Below are 27,387 nucleotides of genomic sequence, written 5' to 3' on the forward strand. Positions count from 1 at the left end.
TAATGGTGGTTCCCTATAAACTCCTCTTTAGGCAATTTACTCTGTGTTCCCTTTTCAGGTTTTCACTTGTCTGATTTTAAAAGTAAGTTACTGTAGGAGGCAGTTTTCTTTATGTGTGATTCTTTAACATTTATAGAAAAGATATAGTTATAGTTTTTTAAATAATTGTTTTATGTTATAGAGGGGATACTCTGCCCTTGTTAACTCCTCATGTGGTCCACTTTTCCCTTGCCTGGGTATTGGTTATGGCTACTCTGGTGCTGTGATCATTAACAACTTCCCGTCTGGCCCATGTATATAAACGGCTGGACAGGAGCAGTGCAGGAGTGAGTGGCCATTTATAAATGTCCTCCTGCTTCCCTGCCTGTGCGCGCTCGCTGTGCGGGACCTCTGTGTGAGGTCCCGATCACATGAATAGTAGTAAGCAAGATGTCACTTCTGACATCATTGCTTACTAATAGTGAAATCTGTGAATAATCACAGAGGTCACATGGTACAAGGCTATTCACAACAGCCTTCTACCATGTGACAAGCTGTGACCAATCACAGCTCACACAGTATTTCTCAATGGCTGCAAGAATTCAGCCAGAGAGAAGGATAAATGATTGCTTTTACAGCCTTTATGGGTGTAAAAGCAATCAGTGTAAAAAAAAAATAAAACAATGTTCATCACCCCCCACAGGTAGTACAGTGTCACTATGGTGACACTGTACTGCTAGGGTGACAGTATTTTAAAAAAAACCCCCATAAACAACAATATAAAAAAATAAAATAAATATGTAAAAAAAAAATTTAAATAATTATAATTTTTGGTTATAAACTAATTTTGGTTATTTTTTTTTTACTAAAAAGATAGCTGAGTAAATTTTGGCCAAGATTTATGAAGAAATATTATTTATTTGCAAAATTTTATAAGAAAAACACTTTTTTTTTTAAATGTTTGGACTTTTTCATTTTTATAGCAAAAAAATAAAAATCCCAGCAGTGAATAAATAGCACCAAAATAAAGTTTTATCTGTCTCAAAAAAATGCTAAAAGATGAATATGGGTACAGTGTTGCATGACCGCGCAATTGTCATTTAAAGTGAGATAGCGCTGAAAGATGAAAATTGGTCTGGACAGGAAGGGGGTGAAAGTGTCCAGACTTGAAGTGGTTAATGCCATGTGTTCACATTAAGTGGGTGTAATATGTGAGTGTGCCTTTTATCGATATTCATGAAGGCTAATATTATGATTATAGTTACACCTATCAATGTTTGTGTGTTTTTTTCACAGATGTCCATTTTTATATATTAGATTTTTGTCAAGTAGTATCTCTTCCTGAAGAAGCTCCCTGTGAAATAAATTGTATTATCAGCTAAATTCAGTGGTTTTTGTCAATTGATTCAGGTTAAACTATATATTTCTTGTATGACGGATGTACTGTAAGCCTCCATTTACCCCAAAACATCTTTTAAAATCATACTTGAACGATACATATTGTAATAAAGAACACCATACCAATTTTTTTTATCTACCCTTTAAAGGAATATGAAGGAAGCCGGGAGGACAGGGTAGCCTTCCTATCTCCCAAGAAAACCCAGTAACAGGAACAAGAACCAATGTATAACCTAGATGTTCCCCGGATGTCCAATCATTCATTGAAAAACTATAGGAACAATACTTGTCCATGCAAGCTAAGATGATCATTGTGCTAATTGTTTATACAGGTCAGAGGAGATGAAATCTATCCACAAGGCACAAACATTATAAAACTTATTGTTCAGTACATTGGTGCCTCCACTCCTCAGCTTTCTTTATTTCTTGCACTTTCAATAGCCATTCTCTGACTGTAGGGACATCCAGTGGATCGGAATAAGGCACTTGCCTGCATTAATGAGGTAAGGCATCAAGGAACATTCATTGGTCCCTATTGACATATGCATATCATGAAAACATGAAAGAGGGTTATCCCCTTTCTGATATTGAGTAACACTAATAGTTAGATTACAGACTTCCACCCAGAGGGGATAAAGAAGGGGACACTCCTACCAGAGGTGTAGGAAGGTTCCTTACTATCCACAATCTCTCAAACGGTGTCCAGGTATCGTCAAATATACTGTATTGGGGCAGTTTGTCTGCAACCCTATACTATCTTGATAAAAAATTATAACAGGACTCCTGAGTCTTAGAATTAACAGAAGCTATGGGCCAACACAGTGGTCTTATCTATCCTGCTGTCAGGTAAACTACAGCTCAGTTATGTCTCCCATTCTCTGATGTAATAAGGAATCATGGTGGTAGTCCTTTCTAGTAAAAGTTTTTATAGCTTGGAAAGTAAGTGTGCAGAGTCATCACTTTCGAGACACATAGCTTAAAACCTGGATAGTGAGTATGTAGGTCCCAGCCTCCTCTTAGGTAAGGTCTTGAAAAAGTTTTAAGCTGGGTATATTTCCAGCCATATTACCAGCGAGGGTAGCTGAGACAGATTGTGTTTCCAGTTCAAGCCATCCCAGATTGTCAAAGTCACTCAGTAGGGTGGGAATACCGAATCTATAGGTTTGAGAAAGCCAGGGAGCATGAACCAAATTATGGCCAGCCAATATTTTTTCCAAATCAGCCCATAATTTATCTCGAACATTATGATTCCAGTTAACTATGCACAGCAAGGTGGTTGCATGGTAGTATAATGAGAGGGCCGGAAGACCCAAGCCTTCCCATGCCTTGGTACGGCACATAAGAGAGGTGTAATAAAGGCGCGGGAGCTCATGGGTCCCTTATTAAAATAAATGGAGCAAAAAGATATGCTCCACAGCCTTAAAACAGAATACTGAAACTTTATTTGTTCACTAATTCAGTACTGTGGGTGTAACCATTAATAAACAGTACAGAAAGAAACATTTCCATAACAGCAAGAATATGTTTATAGCAACCTGTTGGGTTCATAATTGATTTTCTTGGAGCACTGGATTGAGAAATAATAAAGAAATTGCTTTTCTGCAATTAGTTTTGTGGTTCATGGTTTTGTATTGCAATTAGAAAATGTAAGCATTTGAGCAGTGATAAGTTGTTTCCATATGTCCACCTTTAGCTTTTATATTAGTTGTCAGGAAACAAATAATCTTCTATAAACAATTGGAGCCTGTGGTTGGAAATTAGGCCTATTTAGGCAGCTATCTGCTTTTCTTGGTTGTGGACAACAATACAGACAATTAGAAATTTGAATTCTAAGGAACTGTTTTGTAAATTATACCATTAGGTGGCTTAATGCCACTTTTGAGAACTTATCAACATATATTTCTTCAAATAATTAAATCTAATTGCTTGTTATGCTCTACTACATGCCATCACTGTTGTTGAAACCACCGGATTAAAGTGAAAACATCTTGGTAGATATTGTACATGTGTTTTTCCATTTCTGACTTCTTTAAGCAGAAGAAAATTTCTTGGTTGACATGCTTGTTGTTCAGGCTCACTGCTTAGTGGGTCAGTAACCTGAAATAATGTGCAGGTTGGTGATTCCATATGTGATGGAAGTGGTGTTAGACCCCGGCTACCTTTACAAACTTGTGACAAGTGATGTCGCTGATATGCAATGACGCTCAGCCTCCACCTGCACAAAGATTTTCCAGCTCATGGGCCCACAATCTAAGTGGCAGGTCTGACCGAGAGTGATCTTCACTGGGTATGGTTAACTACACAGTTAACCCTTTATATCCCAAATCAATCACCACCTCCAGATATTTATCATAAATATCACTGTTCGCAATATTAGCAATTACAATTATGACTTAACATAAACATGTGTACAGGGGCGGACTGACAACTCATGGGGCCCCCGGGCAATAGGGAATCATGGGGCCCCTGTGTCCTTGCCCACACTCAAAGCCCACCCAAAAAAGCCTATAAAAAGGTACCAGGGGCATTTCATGGGTCCCCCTACTGACCCTGGGCCCTCGGGCAGTGCCCGAGTGCTCAAATGGTCAGTCCGCTCCTGCATGTGTAACACACACTGTCACCACATATGGCAAATCCAAAGATTTACAATATAGTACCACATTTCAAAGAGACAGGGATTCTTTAAGCTCTGCACTAGTGCATCAGAGAAAATTGTTACAATTTTAAAAATATTTTTTAATAAGTAAGGAGGTAAAATGGTGCAAACAAAATATTTATAAAAAAAAGGTATTACAAAGAAAAAAGAGTGAGAATAATGCAACAAAAAAACAAGAAGAGTTTAAAGCAGAACTATAGGCAAAACTTATTTTTTCATTTTGTAAAGAGCACGGAAGGGATATAACCCCTGTTCAATTTGTTTTAGCTCTCTGTGTCCCATTGCAGAGATTTGCCTTCACTTGCTATGCCAAAGCCAAACAGAAAGTGAGAGGAAATCCCTGCAAATTAAGAGAATTCCTTGGGGACCCCCAGGTCACCGGAACTAGTGTTCCCATTAGAAGATTTCCTATATTACTTTTCTGGGGACAACCAAAAATTTGCTATTTTCTTTTACTTTCACTTTTAATGATAATGGTAAACAGGAAAAATAAAGACAGTGAATCTCCCTAATGGGGACACAGAAAGCAATAAAAACTGATAGGTTCTAATCCCTCTCTACTCTATCCAAAACTAAAAAACAAAGTTTTGCTTTTAGTTATACTAAAATACTTAACAACATTCAGTCAATGAACATAAGATGAATCAGTGGTTCCCATAGATCTTGGCTGATATTACACAGTTACATAGTTAGTCTGGCTGAAAAAAGACAAATGTCCATCCAGTTCAACCATTAGAAAAAAAAAGTTATAATCCTATACCCACAGTTGATCCAGAGGAAGGCAAAAAAAAACCAAGCAAAGCATGATCCAATTTGCTTCTGCAGGGAAACAAATTTCTTCCTAATCCCCCAAGAGGCAATTGGATATTCCCTGGATCAACTTTACCTATAAATGTTAGTATCCAGTTATATTCGGCGTATCTAAGAAAGAATCCAGTCCTTTTTTAAAGCAATTCACTGAGCTGGCCAGAACCAACTCTTGAGGGAGTCTATTCCACATTTTCACAGCTCTCACTGTGAAGAAACCTTTCTGTGTTTGGAGATTAAATTTCTTTTTCTCCAGACATAAGGAGTGCCCTCTTGTCCTCTGTGATGACCTCAGGGTAAATAGTTCTGCACTGAGTTCACTATATGAACCACTGATATATTTATACATGTTGATCATATCCCCCTTTAATCTCCTCTTCTCAAGAGAGAATAATTTCAGTTCCTCTAATTTTTCCTCGAAGCTGAGCTCCTCCATGCCTCTTATCAGTTTGGTTGCCCTTCTCAGTACTTTCTCCAGTTCCCCAATGTTCTTTTTGTGAATTGGTGCCCAAAACTGAACTGCATATTCCAGATGAGGTGTTACTAATGATTTGTACAGGGGTAAAATAATATCTCTCTCTCTGGAGTCTATACCTCTTTTAATACAAGAGAGGATTTTGCTCGCTGTAGAAACCTCAGCTTGGCATTGCATGCCATTATTAAGCTTGTGATCTACCAGAACACCCAGATCCTTCTCCACCATTGATTCCCCCAGTTGTACTCCCTCTAGTATGTATGTATGATGCATATTCTTAGCCCCCAAGTGCATAACCTTACATTTATCAACATTAAACCTCATTTGCCACATAGTTGTCCTATTAAGCAATGAATTGAGGTCAACTTGTAAGTTGAAGACATCCTGTAAGGACGTTATTCCACTGCACAGCTTGGTGTCATCTGCAAAGACTGAAATGGAATTTTTAATCCCAGACCCTATATTGTTTATAAATATATTAAAAAGTAAGGGTCCCAACACTGAACCTTGGGGTACACCACTGACAACCCTAGACCATTCAGAGTATGAATCATTAACCACTACTCTTTGAATATGATCTATTAGCCAGTTTTCTATACATTTACATACAAATTTTTCCAGGCCCGTAGACGTTACCTTACACATTAGCTTTGTGTGGGGAACTTTGTCAAACGCTTTCACAAAATCCAAGTATACCACGCCCACCGCCACCCCTCTGTCCAAGATTTGCTCACCTCCTCATAAAAAGAAATCAGATTTGTTCCTTTTTTGATAGTAAAAAAAAATAGCTCTAGAATACTGATGCAGCCCTTCTTTTCTGGTTCCCGAGGAGCATGTTAACAGAAATGATCTTACCACTCAGAAGGTCTGAGGAGTGAGGAGCATTCATCTATTTCGCCTTCAAATACAATTTTATCATATCTTAATATCTTGTAATGCCTACAGGTTGAATTCTGGTAATTTGAATATTATTGTCCAACATGAAATTACTGTTTGAATGAATACAAATACAATAGATATCAGATGCCTATTTCATTAGGACAATGGGTCTAATCCACCTCTGGTACCTCCTAGGATAGTGGTGTTTGGGCTTAAAATGCTGCTAATTAACTGATACAGGTAAGTATGTATTTATTCTGGTCTTACCGTTATCTCAGGAGTTATAAAATACACTAAAGTTTAGATTATCCTGCATGAGATAGAGAGAAATGTATATTCACTAATTACTCCAGCTAAACTATTTACAAATGTTTTTTAGCGGGGATGGATGTCTACTTAAGATTAGCAATTACTTAAGTCTGGGCTTGACATGTTTAAAACTGCTATTAGAGTGAGACTGAGATGTGTATTGTGTTTCTGTCAAGAGGGTTTCGATGGCTACATTAAAGGGTTATCTCTTTGCCATGCTTTGTGTTGATGTTGGTTAATATGGTTAAGAGGTTTTGCTGTGTTTATTAATATGCTGATAGGGATTTTTGGAATGCAGCTCAAAAGTTGTGATTATAGGAGATGCAAGTCCTGGCATTATGGAGAGGACATCACTGTTGCTATATTTTACAAAAAATGTGATGGCTAGCTAAGGAATTCTGAGCAACATTGATGCCCTGGACCCTCTCATAAAGCTTTTTGGGGTGCCAAGTGCATTATCACCATGCCATGATTTAATTTTCACTGGCTGTATATAAACGCCAGTTAAGAAACTCAGCAAAATGTGATGTTCTAGTTAGTTGGGGAACTGGCAACTTGTAAGAGAAGTAAACAAGAACAGCTTTTGTTTATCTATCATGACAGCTCTTATGCCTGAGCACAGGGGTTTTCACACATGCAATTGACATTACAGACCTAACCCTTGTTGCTCATTTATTCAGTATTGTAACATTTTGTTATACTGTCAGCTAGATAGTTGTTCAACATATACAATTCATCTTGTGGTAAAAAAATGTTTATCGAAAATATTACTCAGAAACCTGAAGTAAACCTTTGAGAAGTGGACAATTTACTATAACACAGATTAGTATTTCTGCTTAATACATTTGCTCTTGAAAGGCAATTTATAGATTTGTATAATTTTAGTGCATTTTCTTGTATTTCATTAGCTGTTCTTTCTTAAAATTTCCATTCACAAGGCACAGTGAACAGTATGCTAACCTACAGAATAATTGAGCTACATCTGTTCCCTAACATGTACCCGAAATTTTCATATTTTCAATAGGAGTAGTCTATAGGGAAGCTTGATCACCAAAGGATGATGAATAAATACAGTATTCAGTTGCCAATAAAAAATGGGATGCATTTTTATGAAGAATGTTAATAGGGAATAACAGGTTTCCCTGACAACAAACATATAAAAGAATACGACTTCAAAGTGCCAGCAATGACATAGTAATTTGGTAAAAGAAAACTAATTCATAATAAATTAACCTGTTAGGCTACACAGAACTCTTGGTAGACTACCCATAGGTGCTATATGGTCACAATGCAAAACTACTAAGCCATCATGCAAAATTAAATAAATGCTATATATGGGTCCTAAATGTTAAAATATTATTAAAACAGCCCCTCAGTCACTATCATGTCAGTTGTTTCTGTTCAGAACTGATGTGCTCCACGTCCTTTATAGTGGGGCCCCAAGTGTCAGTGTGACAACATTCTGAATATCTAATAAGCTATAATTTTTAATACAAACATGTATTCCAAGACTTACTTATTTTCTGAATCCATCAGATGTTACTACTTTCTCAATGGAAACTTGTCATTGGAGAAACATTGAGATTATCATTGCTGACCTCTTGTGAAAATGCTATTATCTGGTAGTTAAAAGTAACTTTATGCTTCAATGCTTTGAATCAATGGCCTGAAACTAGAATAAGAGTGTAATAAAAGAGGTTTACAAACATAATTCTGGTGGTTATTCAGTCAGAACACAGCATTGACAAAATAAAATGAATAAATGTGTTTACCAAGACACAATGCAAGTCTGGTAGATTAAACCTAACTTCAAGACATACAGTAGGTTTGCAATTCAAGGTGCAACCTATTGCAGCACAGAGAGTGCAAGTCTACAGTGGACTGATTTTAATGGCCTTGCCATAAACCCAGAGTCTCTCCCTGAACATTCAAGTTTCCAGTGCCACCAGAGTGTCATTCTTGAGCAAATTAAAATGATAAAATAAACGAAAAGTCTCCAAAAAGTGGGACTTTACTAGGAAAAGGAAGAGTAAGAAGAAGAAAAGTGAAAATAGGAAGGTAAATTATTCAGCCAAGAGTTTGCCCTGTCCACATTCTTAGGTTCAGACAGGGGAATTAACATAGTAAACCCACTGAATCCAGATGATCTTAAAACTCTCTTTTTTGTCCTGTAGAATGCTCACTGATTTTTAAGGAGCATAATTCAGAATTTCTTATTAGTTGCTGAAATATCAACCACAGGCAATTTCTATGTTTTAGCAATGAACATTTCTACTGCTAACAATGTGTGAAAGATAAGTGTGTGAGAATGTTTGGTAATGTCTGTGACCAGCTCATTCCAGAAAGCTGTATGGGCAGTCTTGGGAACGTTAATACTGGTGACAGAGTGGATCATTGTGTATAGTCCTGCACAATATTATTTGATTTTAGGACAGGTCCACAAGGTAAAAAACATTGTTTTCATTTGTACCCATCCTTTTAAATAAGCCAGGGAGGCATCAGGATAGATCTTACTAATTATAGGGGATACCCGATACCAGCAAGAGGACTTTGTTTGCTTCAGTCAGGGTCTTGTTAAGTATTCCCTGGTAGTCCAAGATGATCAAGAGAATCCAGAAAGACCTGTCTGGCTCCCATGCCAGGCTGTGATGTAATTTAGGAGAAATAGTAGAAAATGATTGGTACAACACTGAAATGGTACCCTTTCTTGCCAGTATCTCACAGAAATCTATCATCAAAGACAGAACTTACGGTGATAGCTTCCATCTTTTCTTTTTTTTTTGGCAGAATGTAAAAAATAAAAAATTTGGTGAATAAGAAAGATTTCTGAGTGGCCATTTAAAGAGTTAGAGAAAAGTGCTCTGAGAGCTGAATACCTTTGTAATTGAGAGAATGTCCTATAGTTTAAGCACTTGTTCTGCCACCATTAAACTCTTTTACTGCCATAGGGTATGTCATACATCAGTGGTGTTAGAAAGGGCATGCCAACAGACAAGATGGCTTCTCTAGGTGGATTTCTGTGTGCAGTCACAGATCAGCATACGGTTTTACATGGTGTCATAAATGCACACATGCGCATGCACGCAGGCATGTGCAATTGCATGATTGTACATGTGCATCTGTCACCAATGTTAGCACCCCAGGTAGACTGTTTAACCACTTGCCCTCCAGAAGATTTATCCCCCTTCCTGACCAGGCCATTTTTTGTGATACAGAGCTGCATTACTTTAACTGACAATTGCGCGTTCATGAAACACTGTACTCAAATTAAATTTATGTCCTTTTTACCCACAAATAGAGCTTTCTTTTGGTGCTATATTTGTGCAGTTTTTACTTTTTGTGCTGTGACTAACTCACACTTTGTGGAAACCAGTGACATGAATACAGTGATCAGTGCTAAAAATATACACTAATCACTGTACTAATGACACTTGTTGGGAAGGGGTTAACAGCAAGGGTGATCAAAGGGTTAGGTGTGTGTCTAGCTATGTGCTTGGTGTTCACTAGGTGGTGCTTTTACTATGGGAAGTGATGGATTATGTTCTCAGCTTTGCAGTGGTATACGATTCCCCCTGCCACAACAGAATTGTATCTATGTAAACATAGATACAGCTCTGTTCTTCCTCCCTGACCGATGATCTGCAGGTGCTCGCCAGAGCTTGTAGATCAGTTTGTGCTGTGACATTTCACAGCAGAAGGGATCCTCCGAAGGCGTGCGAGCGTCCTATGTTGCAAAAGTGCAAAATCACGTATATATACACGTGATTTTGCACAGGAATGCTGCCCTGTAGCAGTAAAACTGATATAGGGTGGATGTTAAGTGGTTAAACTGAGCCAGTGTTCAGTGATCTCTCATCTACAGTGTTCCCATATGGGCCTTCTCCCATTTCTACTGTACTGCTGATCTGATACCAACTTCAGTCTGCATCCTGACGACACTCCTGTCCCTTCACTCTTCACTTGTCTGACTACCAGTTTCTGGCCCAGCTTGTCTGACTATGCTGTCCCACTGCCCACTGCCTAGTAATAAGCTCCTTCCACCTGCCTACTACCAGCCAGTGGCTGCTGACCTCCTGACTGCTACCAGCCAGTGCCTCACCTGCCTGCTGCCAGCCAGTATCTGCCTGTTCCAGTCTACTACTCATCTGCAGTTACATCCAGTTCATTCCACTGTGGTCCACTGTCAGCTCCCCTCTGTTCTGGCTTGAATGCCCTGCCCAGCTTTGCTGCTATCAAGATCAATAGACACTCATGCCACTCACACACATGTGCTTATGAGCCACCTGTCCACTCTATCAGGGGCCCTCAGCCAGAGGTGTAAGAGAGGTCATCCTTGCCACATCAGGCTCCTTCACCAGGTATGTGACATGTGGTGGAGGGGCTTTTACACACATGACACCTTCTCCTCAGGTAAGAAATATTCATGTATTCAATGTTTATATATGTTTGAAATATTCAATGTTTTTTAAGTATGCTGTAAGAATAGGAACACATTACAAACATATAATGTGGCTTTCTCACATTTGACTACAGAAATTGAAATTTAGGACTTTTAGAATTTTGACTTCATGTAGTGCTAACTGTGGGGAGGATTTAGCCTGTGTGACAGTGAGTAAATTTCTTCAATGGTGATCTCTTTCTCTATGATTTCCCTATGGGTCTGTGACAGAGATGGGTACAGAATATTTTTGAAAACTGTGTCTATATTATGTGCTTTGTCCTGGTTTGGGGCTATATAGAGCATAGGATAGTAAGAATGAATTCCTGGAGAACCATTTGAGAATTTTGTGTAAAGGTACAATCAGGTTTTCTAATCTTGGAGACTGCAGTGTGTTATGGCTGGAATTAAACTAGTATTAACACCAAAAATAAACGTATATTATGTTGCAGTTTACCAGTTCTTAGATGTGGTGGTTGCATTCATTTTCTTTTGTAGGCTTTCTTTCTTTTATTTTCACCTGTTGATCTCACCAGTAAGTATCTGTTTTTTCAACAGAACAAGCTGTCTTGCAGATGTAGCAGTTGGAGGGATGAAACAAACTACTAACATGGGTGCTTACAATGGTCAGCTTTTATTTATGTAAAACCTTTATCCAAAAAGGAAAAAAAACTGTTGTTTTAACTGCTTATAAAGTTTTTGCTGGAGTTAGGCTTCAATTTGGTTAGCATTTCTAAAACTGCTAGTGTATCTAACACTAACCTCCCACCAGCCTGACAATTCTGCTGTCCAAAGGTGTCTCTGTTGCTCCTTCATCCAGAGAGTAGGCACTCTAATACAGATGGTGTGTTACTGCCATATCACTAGGTGAAAACAGAGGAGATGATGCCTAAAAAAAGCCACCATATCTAAAGATTGGTAAGCTGAAATATATTGCATGTATGGTTCTTGGTTTATTACCACTTTAAGTTCCTTGGCAGGTAGTGGTCCTGGGCAATCAGTTGAGCATAACATTTGTTGTAAGGCAGATGTTTCGTCCTACCGTAATCTTACTTCTGAGGTCTATATTTATATTCTTTAAGTAATTTAGACAAAGCTAACTCTTTTGTTTATTGAGTGCTTATGTATTTCTTTTAAGGTGGGTGGCCATTTAACCATTTGAATACCGGGCAATTTTACACCTTCCTGCCCAGGCCATTTTCTAGGTTTCAGCGCTCTCACATTTTGAATGACAATTGCGCGGTCATACAACATTGTACCCAAACTAAAATGTTATCATTTTCTTCACACAACTAGAGCTTTCTTTTGGTGGTATTTAATCACCGCCAGGGATTTTATTTTTTGCTAAATTATCAAAAAAAGACCAAAAATTTTGAAAAAAAAACACGTTTTTCTTTGTTTGTTATAAAAGTTTGCAAAAAAATAATTGTTCTTCATAAATTTAGGCCGAGATGTATTCTGCTACATGTCTTTGGTGAAAATAACCCAAATTAGGATGTATTTTTTAGTTTGTAGGAAAGTTACAGAGTTCACAAACTATGGTATAGATCTAAATATTGATCAATCCTGAAGTACTGACAGCCAATCTAATTTCTTGAGGTCCAAGAATGTCAGAACAGTACAGATATCCCCCAAATTACCCCTTTTTGCAGAGTAGACAGTCCGACGTACTTCATAAGAGGCATGGCGAGTTTTTTGAAGTTGTATTTTTTTTGTCATAATTTTTCGGAAAATGAAAAAATGCAAAAAATTATTTTCACTATTTTTTTTTTACATGCTGTCACCAGTGCAGTACAGCATCTTCATATAACTGGCATGGCGGTGATCAGGGACACTGACTGGTAACAGTATGAAAAAAAAAAATATATATATATTTTTTTTTTATTATTATTTTTAATTACTTTTTTTAAGATTTTTTTTTTCGTATTTCACTATGTCCAAAGTAGTACAATGTTACCATAGTAACATTGTACTACTTTGGGGAAGTGATCAGTATTTTTTTTTTTTTTTACACAATTTGCTTATAGCAAAGAATTACATGTTCATGTGATTAGCTGTGACCATTCACAGCTAGCCAGTAGTATACAATGGATGGCATGAATGAAGTCATCCATTGTATACAACTGTCATGTGACCTGCTGTGATTAAAGGAATATAAGGACTATATGCTTAGTGCAGGGGTGGACTGACAACTCATGGGTCCCCCAATAGGGAATCATGGGGCCCCTATGTGCTTGCCCAAACTCAAAAAAGCCTATGAAAAAGGTACCAGGGGCATCTCATGGGGTCCCCTACTGACCCCGGGCCCTCGGGCGGTTTCCAAATGGTCAGTCCGCCTCTGGCTTAGTGTTTATCTGTGTTTGCTTTCCAAACTGAAGTAAATAATCAAGTGAATTCCCTCCCCCCTGGTTCCTTTCCCTCCCTCCTTCCTCCCTGCCCATTTCCATTTTGGATGGGTTGTTGGGGGGTTGGGGAGGTGTTTGGGAGTCGGGGGGGGGGTGATATGGTTTGACTGCCACCCGGTGGCACTGCAAGGATCCCCGAGAAGGCTAGACAATATATATCATATTTTTCACATGGTGGGTAGCAGAGGGCTTTGGAGATTGAATCCTACTGTGGCCCCGATTCGCTGATTCTTTGTATTGGGTCACGAGTCGGGTTCTCATTGGATGATTAGTGAACAATTAGTGAACTTTACTAATTTTTGTTTCGGTTGTCTTTTATGTTATGAACCGTATTTGTTTATATGTCATATTTATTGAATATTCTGGTTGGAGACGACGTGAAGACTGCTTAAATCAGATGGTTTGTACAGTGGTAGCACACACCTTCTGGTCCAAAGAATACCTTGCCCTTCTGGTCCAAAGAATACCTTGATTTGAATTTTTGCTTCCTTTTTGCCCGTTTGCACTTTAATTATAATAACATTATGACTCTCTGGCGGACAGGGGTATACTCGTCCTGCGCTTCGGACTTACTTTCCCTCAAGCAGCTGGTGGGCAACTGCCTGGCTAACCTTTTTTCGGTTATTCCACAGAAACTTGGGTTATTTAGCCCCCACATTCCCAGTGTTAACCAAGTTTCACCTGAAACTGATTCTTTTTATCTTTCTCTTCTTCCCTCTGGTGTTTGCATTTCTGACTTCAACTTTATTACTCCTTACTTTTCATCCCCTTTAGGAAGTTTTGGAGGCTCTTAAGAGCATGAAACCAGGGAGAAGTCCAGGTCCGGATGGACTGCCCACTCTATACTACAAAACTTTTCAGGAGTTGCTTCTCCTCAATTTTTTGCGAGTGTCTAATTCGTTGGAAGAGAACTTGCCACTCCCAACCCAACTTTTAGAGGCTTGTATGACCATTATTCCAAAACCTGGTAAAGACTTAACGCGTATCCAAAATTACAATCCAAATTCCCTACTAAACGTAGATGTGAAGTTGTTTACAAAAGTTCTTGCTAATCGCCTTTTGCCTCACTTTAAGTCATGGGTGGCGTTGGATTAGGTAGGCTTTGTCCCAGGTAGGGAGGGTCGAGACAATACGATTAAGGCGTTGAACATACACCACTGGTTGACTGCCTCTAAATACCCCGGGTTCTTTCTTTCTACGGATGCAGAAAAAGTATTTGATAGAGTATCACATATCTGGTGTTTTTTCCGGTTTGTGTGCCCCTGGGAAGATTTTCCTTCACTTCCTGTCCTGGAGAAGCAATAGGAAATGAGAGGAAATTTCTCCAAAGTGAGGGGAATTCTCATCATTGACAGTTGTCACCTGAACATTTTTCTTTATTGGATAATTTACTTTCAACCCTTGGTATGGTGACAACCCTAAATCGTCGATTTTCCCCTCACTTTTAGCCTCTTTGACAATGGTCACCTAGACAATAGGAAATGAACAACCAAAAACACTGTTAGCACAACTATGAGCTGAAATCTTCACTAGCAGCTAGCCAGCCAGCGCTGACAAAAAAGTGATTCAGACTCATACAAGATAAAAAGAAGTGATCAGTGCAGCGCTATATGTTCTAAAAATGTACACTCATATAACTAACAAACACAAAATCAATTAAATTATTGACGGTGCATCTACAACTATAGGAAAAAAAATCAAACAATTCTCTCAAAAATTCCTACATAAAAAACATACACAAAGTGTTCCATGCAACATCTGTGAAACCACTCATTGTCCTCCAAACGGTGCAATGCATTTGTCCTGCAAAAAATTCATTCGCAAATATATCAAATTATTAATACACATAAACAAGTGTTGATAAATTAAGAACTTTTTTTTGTGCATGCAATCACCACATGTGTGCGCTTCCCTGCACCTGGTGCAACTCAAAATGCTCACATTGACTACAGAAACCTTATACTATATTAGGTCTGCATGCACTCTGTAAGATGCATACTTTTGCTTACTGGCTTGGTTAAAAAAGGCTCATTGAATATTCAAGGTTAAACCTTTATCTGCTTCACTTGTGCCAGATGATCAAAAAAAGAAATAAAGAATGCACATAGTGCTCACTGCATTATATTTAATAAAATAGCATCAGTACTATAAAACCACTCACATGTAGACCAATAAATTGCAGCATCAGTCAAATGCAGCTCTTCTAAAGCAAATCTCACTGTCCCTAGCCCAATTGGATGAGGCAGTATTACTCTGCAGGGACCAACTGTTTCCAGCAAACAGCATGATGATGTCATTGTACAGGCTTCACCTTACACATTGCGTCCTTTACGCAATTTCATCAGAGTTGTCTCATCCAACTTGCCTAGGTACAGTGAGGTTTGCTTTATGAGCTGCTTATGCTTGATGCCAAAATGTATTGATTTGCATGCAAGTGATTTTATTGTTCTGTGCAGTAAGCACTATAGGCATTTTTCCTTCTTTTATTTGAGCTCCTATCACCAGTGGAGAGGATGGATTCATTTTGTGTTAATGTTAGCTATATGATTGTACTTTTTTTTGTACAAGATTTTAAAATTTTAATAATTTCAAAAGGGTCAATGTCATAAGTAAAGGTGGTTTACTTAAAAGACAGCAAGATAGACTCATGAATTTATACTATCAGTAATGTATACCACACCACAATATGTTAAGATATATTTCTTATGCTGCAAGCTTTGGGGATGGTATAGACTTCCATGTAACATAAGGTGTCCATAATTATTAGTTTTAACATTTTGGAGCAGTCCACAACTGAGAGGAAGCTGCCATCTTTGTAGCAGGCAAAATGCAAAGTTGTTAATGGTGTTACTTTTTTTTTATCAGGATGACAAAACCTTGCCAGTAAGATCCACTTTTAGTTTAAAACATTCAGACTAAAAATGATCTAATGATCTAATCTAATTTTCATAAGAATGCTTCCTCAAAGAAGTATTAATGCAAAAACATTTATCTGCACTGCATTAAAACTAAAGCAAATATTGAAATAGTTCTTCATCCTCAAAATGAAAATTTTAGAATAAAAACAAAAACTGCACATATGAACCAACAAACTAATGATTGCAGTGCGATAAACCAGGATCTGGCAGGATGCCAAAGAGATTAAATCAAAGCAGATGTAAACAAAATAATTGTTAATTACTTTTGGATGAGTTGAATATGAATCAACAGTTTAGTGAACGGGAGCCCCGAATCACTTACTGTCAGCATGTTTGTGAAAAACACAAGCTGTTTTACACAGCACGTTAACAAATTACAACTTGTTTATTTCCGCTACAAATCAGCAGAGAATTTGCCAGATCCCCAAGAGAAGGCATTTTGGGACATACTTAGAAAACCACTTTTTTTCTTTTAGAAAAAAAATCAAGTTTCTACCATCTGCCTTTCACCTGCCTACTATTTATCACAATGTTTTCCCAAGATGTATATATGAAAGTAAGAAATATTTTTTGTTGTATTTGTATTTTGATTTTTTTGCTTTTGTTGGAATAGAGATCAGAAAACAACATGGCTAGTCTAAACTAGACAATAATATGTAATATATTTAAATATATATTAGATGGATGGGCCCACAGCCAAGTTGTCTGCCTCAGTAAATAATAACCTAATTTCTATGTACACAATAGTAAAGGATGATGACATGATTATGATGACTGCATCAAAATAATGTTAAAACTTTATTGTTTTGGACATACAGTGGGGCAAAAAAGTATTTAGTCAGCCACCAATTGTGCAAGTTCTCCCACTTAAAAAGATGAGAGAGGCCTGTAATTGGCATCATAGGTAGACCTCAACTATGAGAGACAAAATGAGAAAACAAATCCAGACAATCACATTGGCTGATTTGGAAAGAATTTATTTGCAAATTATGGTGAAAAATAAGTATTTGGTCAATATCAAAAGTTCATCTCAATACTTTGTTATATATCCATTGTTGGCAATGACAGAGGTCAAACGTTTCCTGTAAGTCTTCACAAGGTTGGCACACACTGTTGCTGGTATGTTGGCCCATTCCTCCATGCAGATCTCCTCTAGAGCAGTGATGTTTTGGAGCTGTCGCTGGGCAACACCGACTTTCAACTCCCTCCAAAGGTTTTCTATGGGGTTGGGATCTGGAGACTGGCTAGGCCACTCCAGGACCTTCTGTATACACAGAAACCCTGTCTGGGACCTCCCCACTCTGATTTCATTTGTCATTCAGATAACGGAAAGCAGGGTGGAGAAGCTATTTAAGAAGTGCAAATTACTAGTGCACTTAAAACTTAAAGAGGTGCATGCAGTGCAATTACAACATTTTTATATGCTGCAAATGATCTCTTGCCAGTTAAATACATTGTCAATGCAAATAAGCACTTTGAAGGCACCACTTACTAAGACAAAACCTTTTTTAAATATTACTACAAATAGAAGCATAGCACCTTGAAATGGACAGTAGAGAAAGGCAATATAAACAAAGCAAAGGCTGAGAACTGATAAACAGTCTAAAAACGGAGTGGGGATTAGAGAGGGAGGAGAGGAATTTTGAAGGAAAATAAAAAAAGGACAGAAAGAAAAAATGGTAGAGAGAAGGAAAAAGCAAGAGGTGGGGGGTAAAGGAAAGTAAAGCATAGGAAGAGATAGGATGAAAGAGAGCAGGTATTAACCTGTTTCCATCCACCCATTGTACATATACGAGCAGCACAAGCAGGCTGAATGAGTTACGTGTACAGTGGGGCAAAAAAGTAATTAGTCAGCTACCAATTGTGCAAGTTCTCCCACTTAAAAAGATGAGAGAGTCCTGTAATTGGCATCATAGGTAGACCTCAACTATGAGAGACAAAATGAGAAAAAAAATCTAGACAATAACATTGGCTGATTTGGAAAAAATTTATTTGCAAATTATGGTGGAAAATAAGTATTTGGTCACCTACAAACAAGCAAGATTTCTGGCTCTCACAGATCTGTACCTTCTTCTTTAAGAGGCCCCTCTGTCCTGCACTCATTACCTGTATCAATGGCACCTGTTTGAACTTGTTATCAGTATAAAAGACACCTGTCCACAACCTCAAACAGTCACACTCCAAACTCCACTATGGTGAAGACCAAAGAGCTGTCGAAGGACACCAGAAACAAAACTGTAGACCTGCACCAGGCTGGGAAGACTGAATCTGCAATAGGCTAGCAGCTTGGTGTGAACAAATCAACTGTGGGAGCAATAATTAGAAAATGGAAGACATACAAGACCACTGATAATCTCCCTCGATCTGGGGCTCCTCGCAAGATCTCACCCCGTGGAGTCAAAATGATCACCATAATTTGCAAATAAATTCTTTTCAAATCAGCCAATGTGATTGTCTGGATTTTTTTTTTCATTTTGTCTCTCATAGTTGAGGTCTACCTATGATGCCAATTACAGGCCTCTCTCATCTTTTTAAGTGGGAGAACTTGCACAATTGGTGGCTGACTAAATACTTTTTTGCCCCACTGTATGTCATCCAGCCTGCTTCGGGTTAGGGAGCTGCTCCTGTGACTTTTTTCCAAAGACATGTAGCAGAATACATTTTGGCCTAAATTTATGAAGAAATTTGATTTATTTTCTTTATTGGATATGTTTTATAACAAAAAGTAGAAAATACTGTTTTTTTCCCAAAATATTTGGTCTTTTTTAGTTTATAAAATAAAAAAGTGGTGTGCGAATATCACCAAAAGAAACCTCTATGTGCAAAAAATGATCTAAATTTCATAAGCATACAGTGTTGCATGACCGAACAATTGCCAGTTAAATTTGCACAGTGCTGATTAGCAGAAAACGCCCTTGTCGTGAAGGGGGTAAGTAGTTAATACACCTTCTTTCTGCTCAAAAGAGAGAAGCAATTACAGTTGCAAGAAAAAGTGTGTGAACCCCTTGGGATTACGTGGAGTTTTGCATGAATTGGGCATAAAATGTGCTCTGAACGTCATCTAAGTCACAACAATAGAAGAACACAGTCTGCTGAACATAATACTACACAAACATTAGATGTTGCCATTGTTTAATTGCACATAACATGTAAACATTCACAGTGCAGGGAGGAAAAAGTATGTGAGGCCCTAGCTTAATGACTTCTCCCAGAGCTAATTGGAGCCAGGAGTGAGCCAACCTTGACTCCAATCAGTGTGATGATATTGGATGTGTTTCTGACAGCTGTCCTGCCCTTAAAAAACACACACCTGTTTTGGGTTTACTGGTTTCAAGAAGCACTGTCTGATGTGAACCATGCCTCGCAGAAAAGAGCTCTCAGAAGACCTACGATCAAGAATTGTTGACTTGCATGAAGCTGGAAAGGGTTACAAAAGTATCTCAAAAAGCCTTGATGTTCATGTGTCCATGGTAAGACAGACTGTCTACAAATGGAGAAAGTTTAGCACTGTTGCTACTCTCCCTAGGTGTGGTCGTCCTGTAAAAATGACTGCAAGAGCACAGCGCAGAATGCTGCATGAGGTAAAGAAGAATCCCAGAGTGTCAGCTAAAGACCTACAGAAATCTCTAACACATGCTAACATTTTTGCTGACACATCTACAATAAGGAAAACATTAAACAAGAATGGAGTACATGGGAGGACACCACAGAGGAAGCCAAAAGATTTTGCTGTCCAAAAAGAATATTGCAGCACGTTTGAAGTTTGCAAAAGAGCACCTGGATGTTCCACAGCACTACTGGCAAAATATACTGTGGACAGATGAAACCAAGATTGAGTTGTTTGGGAAGAACACACAACACTATGTGTGGAGAAAAAAAGGCACAGCACACCAACATCAAAACCTCATCCCCACTGTAAAACATGGCGGAAGGAGCATCATGGTTTGGGGCTGCTTTGCTGCCTCAGGGCCTGGACGGGTTGTTGTCATTGATGGGAAAATGAATTCCAGAGTTTATCAAGACATTTTGCAGGAAAAAGTACGACCATCTGTCCGCCAACTGAAGCTCCGCAGAGGATGGGTGATGCAACAGGACAATGACCCAAAGCATACAAGTAATTCAACAAAACAATGGCTGCAACAGCACAGAATACGCCTTCTGGAGTGGCCCAGTCAGAATCCTGACCTCAACCCGATTGAAATGCTGTGGCATGACCTTAAGAGAGCGATTCACACCAGACATCCCAAGAATATTGCTACACTGAAACAGTTTTGTGAAGAGGAGTGGTCCAAAATTACTCCAGATCGTTGTGCAGGTCTGATCTGCAACTACAGGAAACATTTGGTTGAGGTTATTGCTGCCAAAGGAGGGTCAACTAGTTATTAAGTCCAAAGGTTCACATACTTTTTCCTCCCTGCACTGTGAATGTTTACATGTTATGTGCAATTAAACCATGGCAACATCTAATATTTGTGTAGTATTATGTTGAGCAGACTGTGTTCTTCTATTGTTGTGACTTAGATGACGTTCAGAGCACATTTTATGCCCAATTCATGCACTAAACGTAATCCCAAGGGGTTCACATACTTTTTCTTGCAACTGTATTTCCTCAAATAGGATTGTCAATCTTTTTATAACTTTTACCCTCAGAGATTCTATATTTGATCTAGAGTCTGCCATGTAAGTTCGGGAAGTTCAGGAAAGAAACTATACTATGGCAGCTAGTGGATGATTGGACTACAATTCCCAACGCGCTGGGTATAAATAGAGACAGCTGTATTTTCACAGGCTGAATACCGAGGACTTTCTTCTTTACTGTGAGACAGCCGAGGTGTGTGCATTGCTGATCCTGTGTGCACATCAACCTGCTACAAGCCTGTGGCTATGTGCTGAGGACCAGAGTTACTCAAGGCAGAACCAGAAGTGAGCTGCCATCTAAACAGCGGGACCCACTGTTGCTGTATTGCTGTGACTGGTGAAAAGACACTGCTGCCATTAACCTGTTGCTGCTAGCAGAGACTGAGCACATAGGGACTTGCCATCTATCTACTAGGAGGTTTTACTGCATGCAGACTTTGCTGAGTGTACTCAGGTGCACTGCTGTAAAGACTGGGCCTCAATCTTACCTGGCTGCATAACTAGGGCTAAGCATTGCTCACTCAGATAGATGCTTCTCATAAACTTTGCCTCTTGTCCATAGTAAGAGGTACCTCTTTTGGGAGTCTTAAATTTCACTGCTGCCAATCATATAAAGTGCACTCTAAAGTGAATATAGCCACAGAACCCCTCACTTTGCAGCCATTCCCTCAACTCTCTTCCTTAGTGTGTCATATCACAGAGAGTGCCTGCTGATGTAAATACGCCTCCAGCTACGCATCGGTCATGGGGAGGAGCTGAGCATTTGGCGGAGCTGAGGTAGAGTCACAAACTCTGACCAACCAGGAACTGGGTGCAGGACTTTACCGAGAACATGTCCTCTGACAGCAGTGCGGCCTACCGCAGAGGCCAGGCCTGTTTCCCGGGATGCAGGATATCCAATGTTAAGAATATGGCTGGAAGTAAGCTGACAAGCGGTAGGAAGATAAAAGGAAAGAAATATACAACACCAGAAAATTATGATACGTATTTTGATTCTATTGCGAAAGCAATGGAGAGACAATAATTATGAATTTGAAGGCAGAATTCTTGTCTCTTTGTGGGTGGAAGACATTGGGCACTAATCACTTTAGGAAGTTTACAATAAGTTTATTGAGCACAATAAGACAGAGAGGAATTAACTCATAGGACTCCCATTGTGACCAAAATTCAGCCTTTAGATTCTACTCCTAGTCAATACAGAAGAAAAAGGCCTTAGAGCACTTTGTACTCTTCAGACTGTATAGCAGCTTCAGGCAGAACATGTACCCCATGATTGAGCTGCCAGACCTTATAGTGTCCACACTAGCAGTAGCTGTTACCCAGAGTCTTCACCCCTGGTGCTACTACAATCCAGGTAGTCTTGAATTTCTAGGACCCTGATCCAGGCCTCTCCTCTTGCAAAGGCCCTCCTCAAGCAGCCTCCTAAAAGCACAGCCTTCTCTCCTGATAACATCCCAGGAAACAACAAGGTTTCCGCAGGGTCACTCCAAATATTTATACCCTTCTCCAACATACACCACTGGCTATAGACCTCCTTCCGGTTGTCTAAGCAGACATAAATATTCATAATTTACAATTCATGTGTCTTCTTACATTACTAGAAATTCTGGATGGACCCTCTGCACATTGCTATATACCCTTCCTAACAAACTTTGCAATAAAAATGCTGGCTATAGAGATATTACTTTGATGCAGTTGGCCAGCTTAAACATGTATTGCAATATGCGTTAACTAAAAATCCTTTTTTTTTTCATTGCAAACTTTGCTAGAAAGGGTATATAGCAGAGTTCAGAGGTTTCATCCAGAATTTCTTCTGTTAATATATGGTCACACTCCTTTAGCACCTGAAGGACTACATATGTCTGCACAGGTATAATTTATTTCTTCTCACACTACTGACAGGGACACTCCCAACAGCAAGCAGAAACAAAAAATGACCTTAGGAGAACCCTACCAAAATCAGAACTATAACAATCAATGCTCATGCTGACTACAACCCGGCTGTACTCAATTGAAGCTAAGTACACTCCTGTTTAAGGCAGGGTCCCTACAAAATAATATTTGTGGAGAAGTAGTGGTCTGTTTGCAATGGTCAAACACACCCCCTGCTAAGTCAAAGCTAGAGTTCTCCAAATAATAGAAGCATGAACTATGCTGATTGCAAAGCTATAGATCTGACTAAGTAGGAGGAATGCCGGACCACTACAACAAGTCTACTGTATCTAAGAGAAAGGTCCCACTCAGCAGCTGCTTGCAGGGAAAATACTTTTTCACAGCTGTGGCTGCTTTAGAACAAAAATGTAATACATTAAACACTTCGGAGATGATTTACTAAAACTGGAGAATGCAACATTTGGTGCAGGTCTGCATAGAAACTAGTCAGTTTTCAGGTTTTTTTGTCAAAACATTATAAGCTGAAATTGATTGGCTACCATGTACAGCTGCACCAGAGTTTGCGCTCTCCAGGTTTAGTAAATCAACCCCTTTTATCTGGCAACTATAAATCGGCTTGATTGCTTTCCATGGCCCCTGGTGCGACCCCCTACGATGCTTCCTGGACTCTGCTGTCCCACTTGGGACTGTGCATCATGGGGTTGAGGGGAGAGAGACCAATGCACATCCATTCATTAATCTCACCTAGCTAGAATGAACCTGGAAGCGACAAGTAAAATGTTCCTCCAGTTTTTGTTGTCACTGTCCCTGTCCCTTGCGACCAGGGAAGAAGCTAATGGTGCACAATCTGCACTTCATTAGCTTCAATGAAAGGCAGGTGAGACATCAGGGGTTTAAAAAAAAACCTGGTTTCTCGTTAAAGAGAAGCTGTCTTAAGAATATGATATCACACTTTTAGTCCACTTTTGCGATAAATAAAGTTAGTTAAAAGTGTGAAAGATATAGCATCTACAAACTATGGGATATATACTGGAATTTACTCAGTTTTTACTTTCTGACTGCTTATCATATTTCTCTAGGTGCTAAAATGCCAGGGCAGTACAACCCTCTTCCCCCCCCCCATTGACCTTTTGTTTTACACAAAGTTGTCATTTTATTGAAATATTTCTCACACATGCCATGGGTATATGTGGAATTACACCACAAAACACATTCTGCTACTTCTCCTAAGTATGGGGATACCACATGTGTGTGCAGTTTTAGAAGCCTAGCCATGTACAGGGGGGGGCTGAAAACTAATGTCCACCTTCAGGCTTTCAAAAGGCATAATTTCCCCATTTCATTTCCATACTACCTATAGCAGTTTTGGAGGCCTTTATATGCCAGAATAGTACAAACACTCCCTCCAAATTACTCCTTTTCAGAAAGACATGGGCCCAAAATCCAAAGACTGCCTTCAAGCTTTCAAAGCATGTAATTGCCTCATGTTGTTTCCTTACTACCTTTCACAGTTTCAGAGGCCCTGAAAAAGCAGGATAGTACAAATACCCCCTCAAATTACCCATTTTTGGGGGCATGGCTTGGACATGGAGGAGTAAGGAAGCACGGCATCTGAGCTCCTCACAGACCACCACTTTTTCAGCCTGCTACAGGGGTTCCTGTGACTAAATTAGCTTACACTGCGATGTCCCACCACCGCAGAGCTTCTTCCCAGCCTCAGGAGACTGCCACTCCTGGCCTGAGCTCCATAAATTCCATAAATTCTCTCTTTGGTGAGGGCGGGTGACCTAAGGGAGAGACCTCCAAGATATTGCCTGGACCAGAGCAGAGGTGAGACTCTGCAGCCGCAACCCAGCCTTCACAGCTTGCAGTGGTGTCACCAATCGCACCTCCCAGGTAGGTGAATGACAAGGTGGCTTCCCCCCGCTCGGTGACCTCTCCGGATCATGGCTCTGATATTTCCGCCATTATTGGGGATAGAGACCTGATACAGCATATTTAGTCTCTCCCCACTAGAGAGAATCTGGAGCGCTTTGCCTGCAGAGTGGAGAAGACCCTTAAACAAGATATTGCACAATTACAGTCAGATACTACTCATCTTGGCAATAGAGTGGAAACACTAGAGCAAATATTTGGGGAAACCATCCCTGCACTGTCATCACTTGGAGATAAATGTGTGGCACAGCACAAGAGTCTAGAGGCCCTCCTTTGCCAATTGGATGATTATGAGAACTGCAGCTGCTATTCCAATATCCGCATTCGTGGGCTGCCAGAGGCCACGGTGGCAAAGGACATTATACCCATGCTATAGGGCATATTCAGGGAAATCTTAGGCCTCTCCTCCTCAGACCCTTTTGAAATTTACAGGGCCCATAGAGCTCTCTGTCCTTCATTGCAGGATGAGTCAAACTCCTGAGAAATCCTGGAAGTGATGTCAGGTACAGATAGGAAGCAGAGAGGAGATGTTGGTGGAAGTGGCACCAGAGGAGAGGAGCCACTGCTTGATTATCGACCCCTAGAGAAGGATATCTATGGATGGGGAAAGTGGATCAGTGGATATCAGTAGATGCTGAGAGGATTTGAGGGTTTGATCCCACTATACGCTTTGACCTTCACGGGTCGAAGCCTGGAGGTGAGAGGCTAATCTAGCCGTGTGTTGGAGTTTCTGCACCTGGAGTCACTTTATGATCACGTGTGCTTGCAATCGCAGTAGTGGTGTCACCCACCCATTGGACATTTGTCTACACATTTTTTATTTTTCATTTGTGTTTTTAGTGTGACATTTTTTGCACTTTATTTGCATGATTGATCACAGTCTAATTACTATAATTATTTATTGCTTTCATGTGTTAGAAATTGTCACAAATATTGTTACTACACAGTATTTGTACACTATATTTTTTATGATATTAGTTTATTATATATTTTTGATCACTATGACCACTTGATTATTATTATATATATATTTATTTTACGAGGTGTATTATATTTGTTATATATATTTTAAAATAATTTTTTGATTTTTATGAGTAGCGCCACATTTTTTGATTTTTATCTCTGTTGATCATGGGTATTTGATGTAGTGTTGGCGGCTTCTCTCTTAAGTTGATTGAATATAATTTTTTGGGGGGTTTAGTAGTGTGGGAGGTTCACACCATCCCTGTTAGTTCACAATATATTTTTTTTTTTAGCAGCTCAGGAGGTTCACACCATTCTTGTTATCTTCTAGGGATTAGTTCGAATATTGGGTTTCCCAGTAATCCAATCAAGACTCTGACGGAGGAGGCAGGACAGGTTGTAGAATCTAATATTCGGCAGGCCTGCACCCCCCTCACTCTTTGGGAGACTAAGCTTTTGTAGTGCAATACGCATTTATTTATTCTGCCACAGAAAGATCTGTAGAGCCCTATAGATCTTCTGAACATCAGAATGTTTTAACAGAAGAGGGAGTGTTTGCAAAGGATAGAGCAGTCTTGCGAAAGAAACCATTTTGTAATGATGACATCTCCATAAGAGTGAAAGGGGAAGAGTCGTCCAAACTTCCAATTCCTGTGCAATCTTATTGATTACAGGAGGGTAATTTAGGTAATAGAGAGACGATGGTTCTCTGCCTATGCTTATGCCCAAATACGTGATGGATTGAGTAGCTATACCAAAAGGAGAGGAATTAATCCAATGCTTTGATGTAGTAGAATTCAAATGGAGTACTTCGCTCTTATCAAATTGATTCTAAAGCTGGAACATTTATGGAAGATCGCAAACAGGTCCTGAAGTAGTAGGAAGTCTTTGGGTGGATCCAAGGAAAATAGAAATATATCATCCACAAAGAGAGCTGAGTGGAGAGTAAAGTCACCTATCGTGACACCAGTAACCCCCAAAGTTGAATTGAGCCGTCTGAACAAAGGTTCAAGGGTGATATTAAAGAGGATGGGGGATAGCGGGCAGTCCTGCCTAGTGCCTTTGGTCAGGGGAATGCTTGAGGAAATAAAGTCAGGTGTGACTATTCTAGCTGTGGGCGAGGAGTACATGCATCATGAAAAGTCCAAAATAGGGCCCAGAAAACCTAACCTCCTAATAACCATGAAAAGCCAAGCAAAACTTATGATATTGAAGGCTTTTTTGATGTCTACAGATTTAAGTGCTAGATACATCTTTCGGTTTATTTTAGCCTGTTCCAGGGCTAATAGTACTTTGCGGATGTTAATCATTGCCAAGAGACCTGGTACGAACCCGGATTGGGCTGAATGTAGTATTTCAGGAAGCAGTAGGGCCAACCTGGATGCCACGATTTTGGAAAGTATTTTGGCATGTACATTGATTAAACAGATGGGTCGGTATGATCCTGGGAGCAGTGGGTCTTTCCCTTTCTTAGCTATGAGCTTAATGTGTGCCTGGGAGCCAGTCAGAAGATATGGGCCATCTTCTCACATTGCCTGACATGATACAGAGTGTCTGGGATGAATTCTGAAGTTAATTTGTAGAATTCTGCACTAAGACCGTCGGGTCCAGGAGCTTTAGCCGAGGGTAGGTATTTGATAGTGGCACAAATGTCGTCTTGTGTAATGGGAGCATTTAAGGTGGTTAGCTGGGAT

Source organism: Staurois parvus, unplaced genomic scaffold, assembly GCF_062004578.1.
Source record: "Staurois parvus isolate SC_StPar_1 unplaced genomic scaffold, SC_StPar_1.0 ptg000402l, whole genome shotgun sequence".
Classification (NCBI taxonomy): Eukaryota; Metazoa; Chordata; class Amphibia; order Anura; family Ranidae; genus Staurois; species Staurois parvus.